At 38.1% G+C, this 14035-nt stretch overlaps 1 non-coding gene across 1 annotated transcript; it reads left to right on the top strand.

The window, feature by feature from the left end:
* Positions 1-5732: 5732 nt before the first annotated feature.
* Positions 5733-5805, top strand: trnak-uuu (transfer RNA lysine (anticodon UUU)). Its single transcript has one exon. It is a non-coding gene; the product is annotated as a tRNA-Lys (tRNA).
* Positions 5806-14035: the final 8230 nt, after the last annotated feature.

The following is a 14035-nucleotide window of genomic DNA, read 5'->3' as shown; positions in this document are numbered from 1 at the left end:
GGGCTGTTTCTGTCATAAACATAAGAAACGCTGACTCCATAGCCTGCATGCTGCTAATGATGCAGCTAACCATGTGCAGGCTGTGGGATTCGACTTAAAACGACTTCATCCAACACAACAGACAGGTGTGAGGCATTTCCACACTGACATCTTTCAATGAAACATTCCCACAGAAGTGTCTCAGGTGCCATGACAGACCATCTGCTGTTGGGCTAATCATCTGTGTCTCGTTGGCACCGCTGACACCAGAACAACACGAGACAATTCACTGTAACAGGAACCAAATGCTTCAAATCTAAACTATATTTCCTGGTATTACTTCAAAGTATTTATTTTAGCCTTTTGTAATGTGTTTATAGTTTTTTTTGTAAATAAAGAAGGTGGTTACGAGACATTTTTGCCATTTTGCACATAAAACTGCTTATAATAGATATAGAAATCCTGACATTGAGACACAGCATTGTTATAGTTTAAAGGTATTCAAACAGATACTTTAGATCAAAAGGTGGTGTCGTATTGACTTTTTACATTTAAGGCCCGGAATGATGTACAGTAAAGAGTTCAGAGGCCAACAACAACAGCAAAAGTTTGAATACATGTTTAAACATTGTGTTTGCAAGTTCATACCTACAGAACTATATAGCACATCATTAACTAACTGCTATATTTTGAGGGGTTAGAGGTTATGTTAGAAATCAGTTCAAACAGTGTGTGGGAGATACGATGCTGCATATACAAGAGCTTCATACAAAGTTATTGTTCAAAAATTCCAAATGCTACTATTTAGACATAAAGGGAGTAAAATATAGGATTGAGTCAACTTACAAAAATTAGGTTAGATATGTTGTGATGATATAAAAACAACCCAAAGACTTTGGAAAAAACTAATGAATTTATTTTCAATTAAATGTCCCAAAAATTGATTGAAAGAATAGAAAGAAAAGAAAAAATAAATAGCCGAAATAAATATTAAACTTAACATTTGAAAATAAATAAAGATTCATATAAATAATTATGATTATATAAATAAAGATAAATATAAATAAAATATAATAAAAAATACAAACAGATTTAGAGTTACATTAAAGCAAATTGCAAGTCGGTGATTTATTAAGGGGACTGTCCTCATAATGTCATCATAGAGATCAGTTTCGACTATACAGTATATACAATTTTATAATCACTTTGAAGTAGTTCAACTAGAGGCCCACTGAGGATAAATGGTTGCTATGAGAGTGACGGAGAACCTGAGTGAAGTGGAGGAGGTGTGAGTCTGCTCTTTCAGGATGCTTCAGTTAATCAGAGGTTTCAGCAGATTTTTTACAACAACAGCAGCATCTGGCTTCCCTCCGCAATTGATTGTGAGAAGCGGTTTGTCTCGTCTGTGAATCACTTTGTGGCTCATCACCCACGTTATACCCCCGCTGAATACCAGTGTACAGACTCAATTTATTTCACCAAGATTGCAATTTCTCTTGTTTATGGTATGAAAATGAGTTTGTATCCAGATGAGAAGGAATCACGTTGTAATTTGTTTGCAGCTCGCTTGAATGTGATAATGAGATCCGGTTGTACGCAAGCCATTTCAATATATCTCTGCTGATGATGAAGGAAAAGAAAGTCAGAAGGATAAATACCAGAGCTGGAATCATGTCCTCACAGAGACCCAGACGTCTTTGTTTCTCCTGGTAATAACCAGGAGGCTTGCTTTCCCTGCCAACATTATGCATAAGGTGAGTTATTACAATGTTTTCCTATATTTTATTTGTACAAAATTATAGACTGGTGCAGTAAGGAGTCCAAAAACCCGATATTTTAATGTTTGTTCTTCAACAGAAAATACGTCAGAAAATACCCCACTGGTGAATTGAAAAACTGTGGTTGCTAACAAGTGTCTAAATGCCTAACTTTAACCGCCTTTAGCTTAGCGGTGGTGGTGGTGACGTGAAGTCATTTGACCATGCTGTAGTTCCTTTACAGCCCAACATTAGCCACCTTTAGCTTAGCGGTGTTGACGTGAAGTCATGTGACCGTGCTGTAGTTCCTTTATAGCCCAACATTAGCCACCTTTAGCTTAGTCGTGTGCCTTGGAAGTCATGTGACCGTGCTGTAGTTTGTTTATAGCCCAACATTAGCCACCTTCAGCTTAGCGGTGGTGACGTGAAGTCATGAAACCGTGCTGTTGTTCCTTTATAGCCCAACAACAATATGTAATCACTGTACCACTCTTGGAGATAAATATGTAACCAGCACCTTTGCCACAGATGAATACGTAAAGCTTTGAAAAATATCCCAAGGGTGAAACCGAGGGTTTATAATTGGGATGACGTGTTTTTTGTTTTGCTTTTCAAATCACAGGTGGGGGACAATCAGTGAGAGCAGTATATACTTTGTCATAGATTAAACACTATATTCAGTTAAGTGTTAATCAGGAAAAGGCCTGTACATCTATGATGCACATTAGTGATACTAGACTAAGGGACACGTGCTGTCGCTTTTTCAACGTATTATTCCCCAGCCTATTGAGAGGTGTTGGTTCATTGTACCACTGCTTCAGAAATGCGCAACATTAATTTGACTTAAGCTTCTGCAGTACTGCACCAGTCAAAGGCTACTGAGCAGGCCAGAACAACACATGAGAGTAAAAGTGTTATTATTATTATAATGTGTGGAGTTTTTTAAGTGTTGCAGTGAAGGTCTCTCTGACTGCAGTGTTAAAACATTTTCATCTGGAGCCACGGCCAGCCTACAGAAACCAGCTCTTTGAACATTGTGAGGGAATATTTAGTTTCTGCAGGGTCAGGAAAGAGTCTTATCCTTCACTCTTCAAGGTATCCGCGCTCTCTCCATCGTTGAATTCATCTTTGTTATTGAGCCATTTTGGTGATTTTTTTAGAGTGTTCCGAATAACTAACGTCACTAAACAAATTATACAAATGATTTCATATTGCCTTAAATTCCAAAGCAAAACATTTAAATTCAAACAAGTGTTCATATTATTTTATATTCTCTCCAGGGAAACACTCAGTCTCCGGGGATACATGATATTTAGTGTGTGTTTTCAACGACAATGTAAAATATAGCTGGATTCAATGTGTCAGAGCTGATTAGGCGACAGACTTATTACCCACATCAGGAAACACTGGATTACTGCAGGGGACCGGAGAGCTTTTGTAAATGTAATTTACTTCAGGAGTCATGCTGAGGAAACTTTAGATTCAGTCTGCAACCGAGAGTTTTCCAAATGGCTTTCTGATTGTTTGTAGTTATTAATACTTTAATTGATGTCTTAAACTCACAGTGGTTTAATCTATGAACGTAACCCGCTTTGACTGATAGGTAGAACATAAGACATGAAAACATGTGTGTGTTCAAAATCCCTCCTTTCATGTTCTAAATTTAAAAAATAACAAAGTTGGAACAGGTGCAACTTTGTTATTTTAGTGTGTGGGATAGAAACTCCCTCTGAGGGAACACAGGGATTTTAGCCTTTGCAGACCATTTACATGCACTAAAACCTATACCACACTGCATTCAATGGAAACCCCCCATAAGCAGAATAGGGCCTCTTTAAACACTTGAAAGTTCAGCATTTCATTAACTAAAACCGGTCCTACACGCTGTGAGGTAAAGGGATGAACTTGAAACCGTCCTGTGGAGTTGTCCTTTGAATTACCTTTGTTTGTGAAAATGTGCTGCATGAATAAACTCGCCTAAAGAGCTGTGCTAATATTAACATCACACTGGGTGTGTGGGACCAGTGTGTTGGACAAACAAAGCTCTGTCCCCTAGAGCTGTCACTACGGCAGGATGCCTACACTCGAAAAACAGTAGAAATACTCATTCAGTATAAGTATTAAAGTCTAATTTCACCAACTCGACAACACATGCACAGCATTTAGAAAATATGTTCTTCATTTGCATGTGTTTCTGCACATTTGTGTTTTTATATTTGCATTGTTTTTGAAAGTGCAGCGCGTTTCTCCTAATGGAAATGTTTTGTAGCGTTTGTGTCCCTTTCGGATATCGTTTTTTTTAACATTCCACAAAAATGTTATATTAAACAATATTGCAGCTTTGCATGCTAGAATATATGCTATGATTTAGTGCCATCATTACAATGAGAAGTGGTGGAACATTTTTTGAGTCTCCACACTTATCCAGTGCCACTTAACCTTCAGCTCTTTTGTTCAATCAAGTATTACAGATTTCTAAATAAGAAAAACAAGAACACCATGAAATATTAAATGTGTTGTATGTTGGACTGTGAAAGGAGGTTTGATGAAGGAAGGGACTGAGTGGAGAGCTCTTCAGGCTGTTCTCCTGGTCATAGATTGTTAAGTGAAGGATGTTTTGGGACTGCAAGTAAAGCTTGCTGTCCGAGTAATTGGTGTCATTAAAGAAGGTGAAGACATCAGCCTGTGGAGGTAAAACAACAGTGGGAGAAAGTTTTCTATTCCCTAATTTCAAAGGCCTGCCCATCTTGTCTTTAACCTTGCAGACGCAGATTGGAAGAAATAAAGGGGCTTTCATGTGCAAATCAAGGCTCTGAACATTGTTTTAAATGTTGTTTTAAGGCCAATTCCAATGGCATTTTATTTCATTCAAAAATAAGCTGTTGAACCAAATGTCCTTGGATTTTGTGAGTTCAATTATTCTTCCTGTTATTCATGGCCCTGTTCTTTCAGGCCCAGAGCGCTATTGGCTTTCTCTACACAAAATCATCCAACACAAAAGCCCTTTGAGAATGCCTTTAACATCTTTTTTGTTAGCAAGGTTTGCAACTCGCGCTCGATAACAACAAAACATCTCATATTGATGGGAAAGTTAGGAGTTTTTTTTAAAGCTGTTACATAGTGGGGAAAAAAACATTTTTGTTGTTCCAAAGTTTTCTTTTTGATTGTTGACATAATTGTTTTCTTTAACAGTTAGGACATGTTCTGCTGAAGATAAAAACAAGAGCTTTAGTAAGACAACGCTATGCTTTGAGCTAAATGCTATTATCTACATGCTAACGTGCTCAAGCACAAAGCTAGCATGTTAGTACAGCACTGTTAATTTGGCAACTTCCTTGACAGATTAAAGATTTTTCTGACCCCTTTTTGCTACTTTATTTTTAAAAAAGCAACTAGGAAAAAACTAACATGTTCAGATGTATATTTTTTGTAAATGCTTTCCAAATGTTGCTGAGTGTATATGGCAGTATTTGGGTATTTGCAAACAGCACACACTCTATATGCGGTGGAGAGAACATTAGGCAAATGAAAATTATGCGCATGGAGTGTAATATGCAAATCAGGGCAATACTTTTAGCTAGTTTTGGAGCTAGTGGTATCTACTTTGATTGGAAAAGAGTTGGACTGGTGTGGCACAGGGATGTATGAAGAGATCTGAATACAGTGTCGGAGGCAGGGCCCTTGTCATCCCCATGAGAGTTGGTCAGTGAAGCATTAAGCCCAAAACAGAGCAACTATAGATTCAGTAGTAGTAACCGGATGTGGGCATGCACAGAAGAGTTTTCCCTTAAGCCCTGCCTCCGATCTCTTGCTCTCGGCCCCATGACACCACGGAATGACACTGGAGTGTAGTACCACTGTTGGCCACTAGATAAATTAGCTGTAATTAATGGCCTGTGCTCTTCCTGGGGGCTTGGTGTGACATCTACACTGTTTACCATGTTAACTATCTTCATTTAGCAAGTTATAACAAAGGCAAGGATCTTTCCTCTCAGAGCCCGGATAGCTCAGTCGGTAGAGCATCAGACTTTTAATCTGAGGGTCCAGGGTTCAAGTCCCTGTTCGGGCGAGAGTTTTCCTGTATTTCCATAGAGGGATCAATAAAGGCTTATGTTATCTTAGAACTAAAATAACATAAAGTACAGCTAAGGCAAAGAACAATGCAAATATAGGACGTTTAGAGTATGGGAGAGATTGTTATTCTGATCTGCTGTTGGCACTAGGTGGAAGTTCAGGAAGAAAACGTTATTACGACATGCTTTGAGCAAAGTTAGTGAACACGAATTCCTGTCAAACCATCCAATCTTCGTAGAGAAATTTCACAATGGACTTAAGTGAGCACTCTTGAGCTACAACACAGGCATGAATACAGCCTACTGTTGTTTTAACTCACTCCAATTATACACAGAAGGGAAATATTTCACAGTAAGTGCATGAAGAAGACAGAAAACACAAAGGACAATCCGGTGCAAAAACAAGGATACCACTACAGACAAGATTTAAATTACAGGGTTAAAGCACGCACGCACGCACGCACACACACACACACACACACACACACACACATACCATGTATACATAACTTCAGGGGACATTACATTGACTTACATGCAATTCCTGGAGACTTATCCTAACCTTAACCATAACAACACATGCCTAACCCTAACCCTAACCAAGTCTTCACCCTAAAAGTAATGATTCCCCTCATGGGGACCTCCATTATGTCCCCATAAGGGAGGCGAGTCCCCACACGTGACTGTGTAAACAGATGTAGGTCCCCACAAGGATGGTAATACTAGGCTACACACACACCACACACACACCACACACACATAGCTGTCATTATGTTTGATATTTAGTTTCTATGGTTACAGAGGGTGTTCTCACCTCACTAGGTAAAAGGGAAGAGGCACGTTTTGAGTTATTTAAACACACACAGTAATACAACACACTCTTAATGTTGAGTATTCTGTTCTAAATAAACTCAACTCTGACAAATGCTATTGACCCTTTGAGGAAAATTCATTCATCAAAGACAATTTTTACAGTGAACAAATGTGAGTCTTTATTTGGATTTATATAAATAATGTTATATATATTCAAACTGTGCTTTGTTACAGTTGCTCCACTTCATAAGAAATAAATAGTTAAAATAGTATATCAATATTTAGAGGCTAAGAGAGCTTAAGTAAGCAAAAAAGATTATATATATTTTATAATTTTTTAGATGCATGCTGATCTTTTATTGGACATTTTAGTTGAACTTATTTTTTCCTATAATTATCTTTGTTTTAATTCATGTTATCTTAAATCGCATATTCTTTGCAACTGCCATAAAACCCAATGTCCCCATGGTAAAATAAAGTGTTCTGTTTACCTACGGTTAAAAATGTTGTTAACATTGTATATTGGTCCATTTTTTGCCATCATAGTTCAGATTTGAGTCATTAACATAACGGTTGTCTTTTTTTCCTAGTATTTATTTGTAAAAGGTACATTTTTGTTTAGTTTTACGTCTTGTTTTCATTCTAAAAAAAGGTTGTCAACCAATTCAAAAACAATGTAGTGATGACGAGTAAGAATGAAGCTGTCCATAGAATTCTGTTTATCAGTGATCAGAAACGTATTTCCTGTGTTTTCTGCTCTGATGGCACGCAGCAGCACAGATGGCCGTCACATCTTCAGATCCTTCTGTTGGATTTGATCTAGAAGCATCTTAATACCCGGCTGTCCTCTGAAACAAACAGCAGACATGTTTCTCAACTGAGCAGCTTGAAGCACATATTCCCTGAGAGGATGTTCCCATCAGTTGTCCTTGGTTCTTGTTGAACCTGTCTATGTATACCATACAGAGAGGCCAGATATTTCCTATGCTGTTTCTGCAGAAGGATGTAAGGGAGGATTCCTGCTGACATCTGACCTTTAACACATAATTGGTGGTTTATTTCTCTACTTGTTGTGATATAATTGTTAGCATTAAAGGTTTGGCTGTCTGTATTCCTTTCAAGTATTTACAATCAATTCAACTGAAACCTACTGTTATGTACAGTGTTCCATTTGAAGTTGCTTTTTGGCACTACTTCAAACTCTAATTAAGGTACAGACGTGGTAAGAGAAGTCGAGCACTACTTCTTTTAAACTGTTTTTGGCAGTCTGTATTATGGATCAGAAACCAAATGTTTATGTTATTATCTGGCTTTTGGAAATAGTTTTTAACAATGAAAAAAATGTAGGATGTGCTTTTTTGTAGCAAATGTTTTTTTCCAGAATGCCGTCTGTTTGAAAATTATTTTCCAATTTCAATAGATAACAAACCAATGCTGCCATATTTCACCTAAAGCACATTTCATCAGCAGCCTGTGCCCAGAAGCTTTTTCCACAAACATGATGTCCTATGATCAGAATCAAAATCCTTCATCTATCCCGGGGGAATTGTGTTTTTGGAGAGTGTACTGGATTTTAGAATAACATTTAAATATTGATATAATCAAGAAATGAAGTAAAGTGTTTAGCTGAAAGAGTTAAAATAAAAATGTGCAATAAAAGTTTTAAACATTTTAAAAGATTAGAATTTAAAGGTCACCTATCATGCTATCTCTAGGCATTAGCATAGGTCTCAGATATATAAAAATATATTAAAAATATGTCTATGAAGTGTTTTGCTCACAATACCAAACAGATCACCCATTCTAGCCATGCCTCATATCCCTCTATTTCACTTCCTGTTTCAAAAGTGATGATTTGGGGTATAAAGCTTTACAGAATAAATAAAGGATTGATAACAAATAAAAAAGGAGGGGGCTGAGCTCATGCGGGACCCGGCAGCTACTGTCTAAACTAAATACTGCGTTGATGAAACGCCATATCATGGATTATCAAGGATTATTTCTGAAACAGTATGGAGCTCAAAGGCTTTCTCTCTTGCCGGTTATACCACAAGGTGAGTTCCTTTTTACTTCCTGCTTCTTCACACACATGCTCTCCAGTACAGGTTAGCTCTGAGTGTTAGCGATGCTAATGTAAACACCGACCATATTAGGCCCAAAACAGTCGGGCATTGTTTCTGATAGCAACGTTTCTGATAGGGCCGTGGGTCCACATTTCAGATATCACGTCATATCGTAGGCAAATCTGGATCAGCTCCGTTGTAGCCCCGTTTTTAGAGATTTGGGTACGGAGGAAAAGAGAGAGGGTTTTATTTTCTGAAGCTGCGTGAGTTCCCTGATACACCGGGGACACACCTTTATTTATAAGAGACATCAAAAAGTGCATTTTACATGATAGATCCCTTTTAAATGAATCAAATACACATATTTATATAAATATAACAAGTTCAGTCAAAGAATTGCGATAAGAAAGTTTAAGTACAAATACAAACAGTACTTTTGCAATGGTTCTGTTCCTTGCAGAATTGTGCAGGTTTTTATAAAGGCGGCCCAGATTTTGAACAAAGTGTCTGATTGAATCACTCTGGGAGAAGCAGCACAGAACAAAGGAGGATAACAACGTCTGTGAGACGTCTGCAGGTTTCTGACCTTCCTCCAACATTACACTTTGCTTCCTGCTCACTGATTACAGTCGTCTGATGAAGGTGGAGGTGATTTGGACTGGAGGCGGCCTTCTGAGCACAATCTACTTCCTGCCATGTGCACTCATTACATATTGTGTGGACAATAGGAGCTTTAACACCAGTAAGGCCGAGAATCAGGAACAGACTGATTTTCATTCAGAATACTGTTGGCCATGATTGTACTTTATTTCCGTTGTATTGAGTTTCATGTGTTAAGGAAGTGTTTTACATTTAACAAACACTTTGTTCACAGTCCGATCCTTGAAATGTTCCTGACATGAGTTTACCTCGAAAAGGTTTGAAGAGGTGAGAAGACAGCTTCGCAGCCTTAATAGGATGCATTGCTGGAGATATAACAGTTTCAATTTAATTAAAACAGCCGCACCTCTAACTTCAACCACCCAGGAAAGAGTGTGCTACTGTGAGGAAAGATTTGAGAAGAAAAGACAAATTCAAATCTGCCCTTTTTTTAAATCGTTGTTTCAATCTATAACTGGAAGAAGTACTCAAAAACGGAATTGGCTGAATTGTTTTATATTGTGTATCAGCAAATTATCTGAATCTGTAAAGTTATTAAAGCTAAAGGTCACATATTATGTAATGGAGTAAAGGGTACAATACTTGCTTGTACAATGTAGTGGAGTAGAGATCTCAGGTATAGCAACAACGATTGAAATATTTAAGTAAAGTACAAATACCTCAAATAAACGTACTGGTGTTGTAATTGTTCTTTTTTTAACCATAAACATTTTTGAACATGAGTTTTTATGTGACAAGAAGGTAATTAGTGCGACAACAGCAGGACTTCCAGCTTGAACTACTAAAAGAAATAATGCTGCAGAAAATTACTTTTCCTACACCCCGCCGCCCCCCCCCCCACCCAAATGGCATCCATTAGCTGGAAAGTGTGTAATCACTATGAAAGCTAATGAGATATCGTGCCTAAGATATTCCCGTTGTGACTGGAAACGAGGCTAATATTGACACTGAAATCAAACCATCAGCATGTCATTCTGAGGAGCAGCTGCAGGACGCAACAATACACTCCAAAGTCGCTTTTATCTTTTAAACAGAATGCAAATACACACATGACTGGACCTCGACAGCCACCAAACACCTTGTGAGGCTGGGGTCTTCTTCAATGTGTTATGTCTCGTGTAAAAGTAACAAATTACAGTGTAAAAGTACTCATAGTATTCCAGATATTGCTTGGATAAAAGTACAACGGCAAATATTTGTGGAAACAGCAAAATATGTTAAATCAACCACTGAAAAAAGTGCTTAACTATGAACTATTTATTTCTGTTACAAGTAACGTCATAATAATATGTTCACGCAACATGTTCCATTTTTGGGGGTTTTATGGGATTTGTTCACAAAAAGAAAATAACAGCTATCCTTTTATAGGATATTGCATTGTTTTGGATACCACAGTACACGAGCACTTTTTTTCTCTGTGTGACCGAAGCTTTAATTTGGCATATTCTTCTATGGAGTACTGATTTTGTCAAAGTGAGCACAATGATCATCTTCATCATCAGTTCTGACATTTAATTATTATTGTATTGAAATCAAAGACCAGGATGAAGGTCAAAATCAACATAATATGCTTATCTATTTAACAACGGTCATCACAAAGACCTTTATCAAGGCAACAAATCTTCACACAGTAATGCAAACAGTTTCAAGGAGCGATGATGCATTACATTACATGTCACTTGTTAGACGCTTTTATCCAAAGCGACTTACATACTCAATACTGTGGACAATCCCCACAGGAGCAATTTAGGGTGAAGTGTCTCAGGGACACAACGACATGCTGACTGCAGTGGGGTTTGAACCTGTGACCCCCTGCTCCCAACACCAACGCACAACCCAATGCACACACCCCGATACCCTCCATTCACTCACATTCGCCATTGACCCGCAGAATCCCAGCAATGGTTAATAACATGGACGGATTGATTTTAAGGGTGCCAAAGTAATGACAAAGTAACACATAGAAGATAATGCCTAGAGTTGTTTATTTGGCTTTCAAAATACTGCTGCTGTTTATAAAGCACTGAATGGTTTAGGCCCAAAATACATTTCTGACCTCCTGCTAAATGATGAACCATCCAGATCTCTCAGGTCTTCAGGGACTGGTCAGCTTTCTGTCCCCAGAGTCAGAACTAAACATGGAGAAGCAGCATTCAGTTATTATGCTCCAAACATCTGGAACAAACTCCCAGAAACCTGCAGGTCCACTGCAACGAAGACTACTTTTAAATCCAGGCTGAAGACTTTTCTTTTTGTCGCTGCTTTTAAATTGAACTATTCACATCTTAAACTGCACTGTAACTTTTATCTTTTAATGTTTATTTTATTATATTTTCTTTTTAATGACTGATTTTAAATGCCATTTTCTTATTGTCTTTCATTTTTTGTAAAGCACTTTGAATTGCCTTGTGTTGAAAGGTGCTATATAAATAAACTTGCCTTGCCTTGTATTCCACTTGCACCATACAGATAATAAATATGCAGCAAAAGCAGGAACGTGTTTGCATTTTGGGATTTTTCTAAAGACAGTGACTTTTAAAAAGCCACTTGTATCCAGCTTCAGTCAATACTCTGCTTTCCATCTAATGATCCGCCTCTTAGAGAAACAAGGCTGCAAACTATTCTTTATTTGCTGTTTTGTAACTATCAATTTGGGTTATTTTTTCTGTGATTAGGGGAGTAGCAACTTTAATAAAAGCAGAATGTGTGTCTTTAAATGCCGAGCTATTGAATACCAAGAGGGAGGAAATGGACTATTATCTCTAAATGGCCTTTATCTTTACTAAACAGAATGAAACATAAAATTGTGTCTACTACTGCACTTCACTTGTTGTAATTTAGGTATAGTCCATTTAAGAAATGAGGTAATAACATTAAAAGGGAGAGTTTTTCATGATTTACATCTAATTCAAACTGCTTACTGAGTTGCTTTGCAGTCAGCATAATTTTTTTGCAACTCTTCTCATTTGATGTGCTGAAGCTCGTAGAAACATTCAGATATCATTCAGCATGATGCTGCATAATGAAGGTAATCCAAATGTAAAGTACCTGTGGATCCTCTCGTGCCGAGTCGCCTCAGGAGTCGCTCTCTTTTGGTTCACAGCCACACACTGATGCCATGGAGGCTTTCTGTGCCAATAAAAAAGCATAAATTAGCTGAAAACAGAACTGGTGATGCACAAAATGATCCATAATGAAATGCCTCATTATGTCCAAAAGCACTTTCAAAATAAAATCAGTGAGTACCCGACCAGGCAAGCTAACTGCAGCGGCCAAAATCACATAGTTTAGAAGTATGATTGCCGCTGAGGCACCGGATAGCGAATCTTACGGAGGGAATGATCCAAGTCCAAACAAGATCGTCATTTCTGTGCATTTTATTCTCATCACAAAGGTACAATGAACAGGTTTACTTTCCTCAAGCCTTTCCTATGGCTTTCTTGCTTGAATCACCCTGATAGAAAACGATATGCCTAGTGCTCTACTCCCTCCACTACCTGTCTCCGATATAGACAATTACACCACGTGCTCTAATCACCCAGTGCCTTAAAAAAAATAATAATAATAATAATACTTTAACTAACTACAATAATATCACAAAATAATAAAACATTTACTACGTACAAAAACAACAAGAAAACAAATGTTAAACTATGAAATCATATATAGCTCCAACGCTAACACTGTATGTAAAAAAGGCTCTTTAGAACAAACCATTGAGGTCCAATTCCAAACCGACCCCTACAAATGTACACGATGTTTGTGGATGATCTTAGAACGTGTCCGTGATGAAAAAAGCTGTGTACACTTTTACTAATAAACCGTGCAAAATAAGATAGACATTGTATATTTTCATACACATGGTAATTTAGGATCAGATATATCTTTGTCCAACCTAAAATCGGTAGAAGTGTGCATTTTTTTGTGAAGCTTTGTATATTTACAGGAACGAAAACAACTCAGAAACACCAGATTAAAAAACAAAGAAGATCACAAAAAAATTCACTCCAGGGTTTCCAACACATAGACTTTACTTGGGCCGGGCCGCCCAGGAATATTAACGTCCGCCAAAGCATATTTCACGACACATTTACGGCCCGTCCACACTACAGGCATCGAAAAATGCTTTCAACGCTTCGCCCATTCAGTTGAATGGGGTGACGTAGAAGATTTTTAATCTTCGCCGAACTGCATTGTGGGGAGCATGGCATGGCTTTGCAAGCATCGTGAGCATCTATCGGCATCAAAAGTTGAACAATGTTCAACTTTTGAGGCTCGATGCTTGGCATCAGCCAATCAAATACCGTTTATGCAAATCCCGGCAGTGCAAGCGCTAGCCAATCAAACCGCGTGCAAGCTGGGAGAGCCAGACCGCAGTTCATTTCCTCATATTCCAAACGAGATATTACGGTAGCAAATCACCCGGTTCTGTACGACCAGAACTATTTACCGGGATACAAACCGGAGGAACCAGGCATGGAGGGAGGTGGCAGAGACAGTGGGGGAAACTGGTAGGTTTTCGCCTGTTTGGAGAGTTTATATCCAGTTTACTTTGTTTTAACATTGCTATTGCTTTGTATGTCGGGGGCGGCAGATTCATGTGATTGGTTGTTGGTCGCGCTGCTCGCAAAAAATCGCCAAGCTTCAGACACGCCCAGCTTCCAGATTTTTTTATGCCTGTAGTTTAGAC

Source organism: Notothenia coriiceps, unplaced genomic scaffold (genome assembly GCF_000735185.1).
Source record: "Notothenia coriiceps isolate Sejong01 unplaced genomic scaffold, NC01 NC01_scaffold00008974, whole genome shotgun sequence".
NCBI classification, from domain to species: Eukaryota; Metazoa; Chordata; class Actinopteri; order Perciformes; family Nototheniidae; genus Notothenia; species Notothenia coriiceps.
The sequence above is the reverse complement of the archived record's forward strand: the minus strand, read 5'-3'. Positions and strand labels throughout refer to the sequence as shown.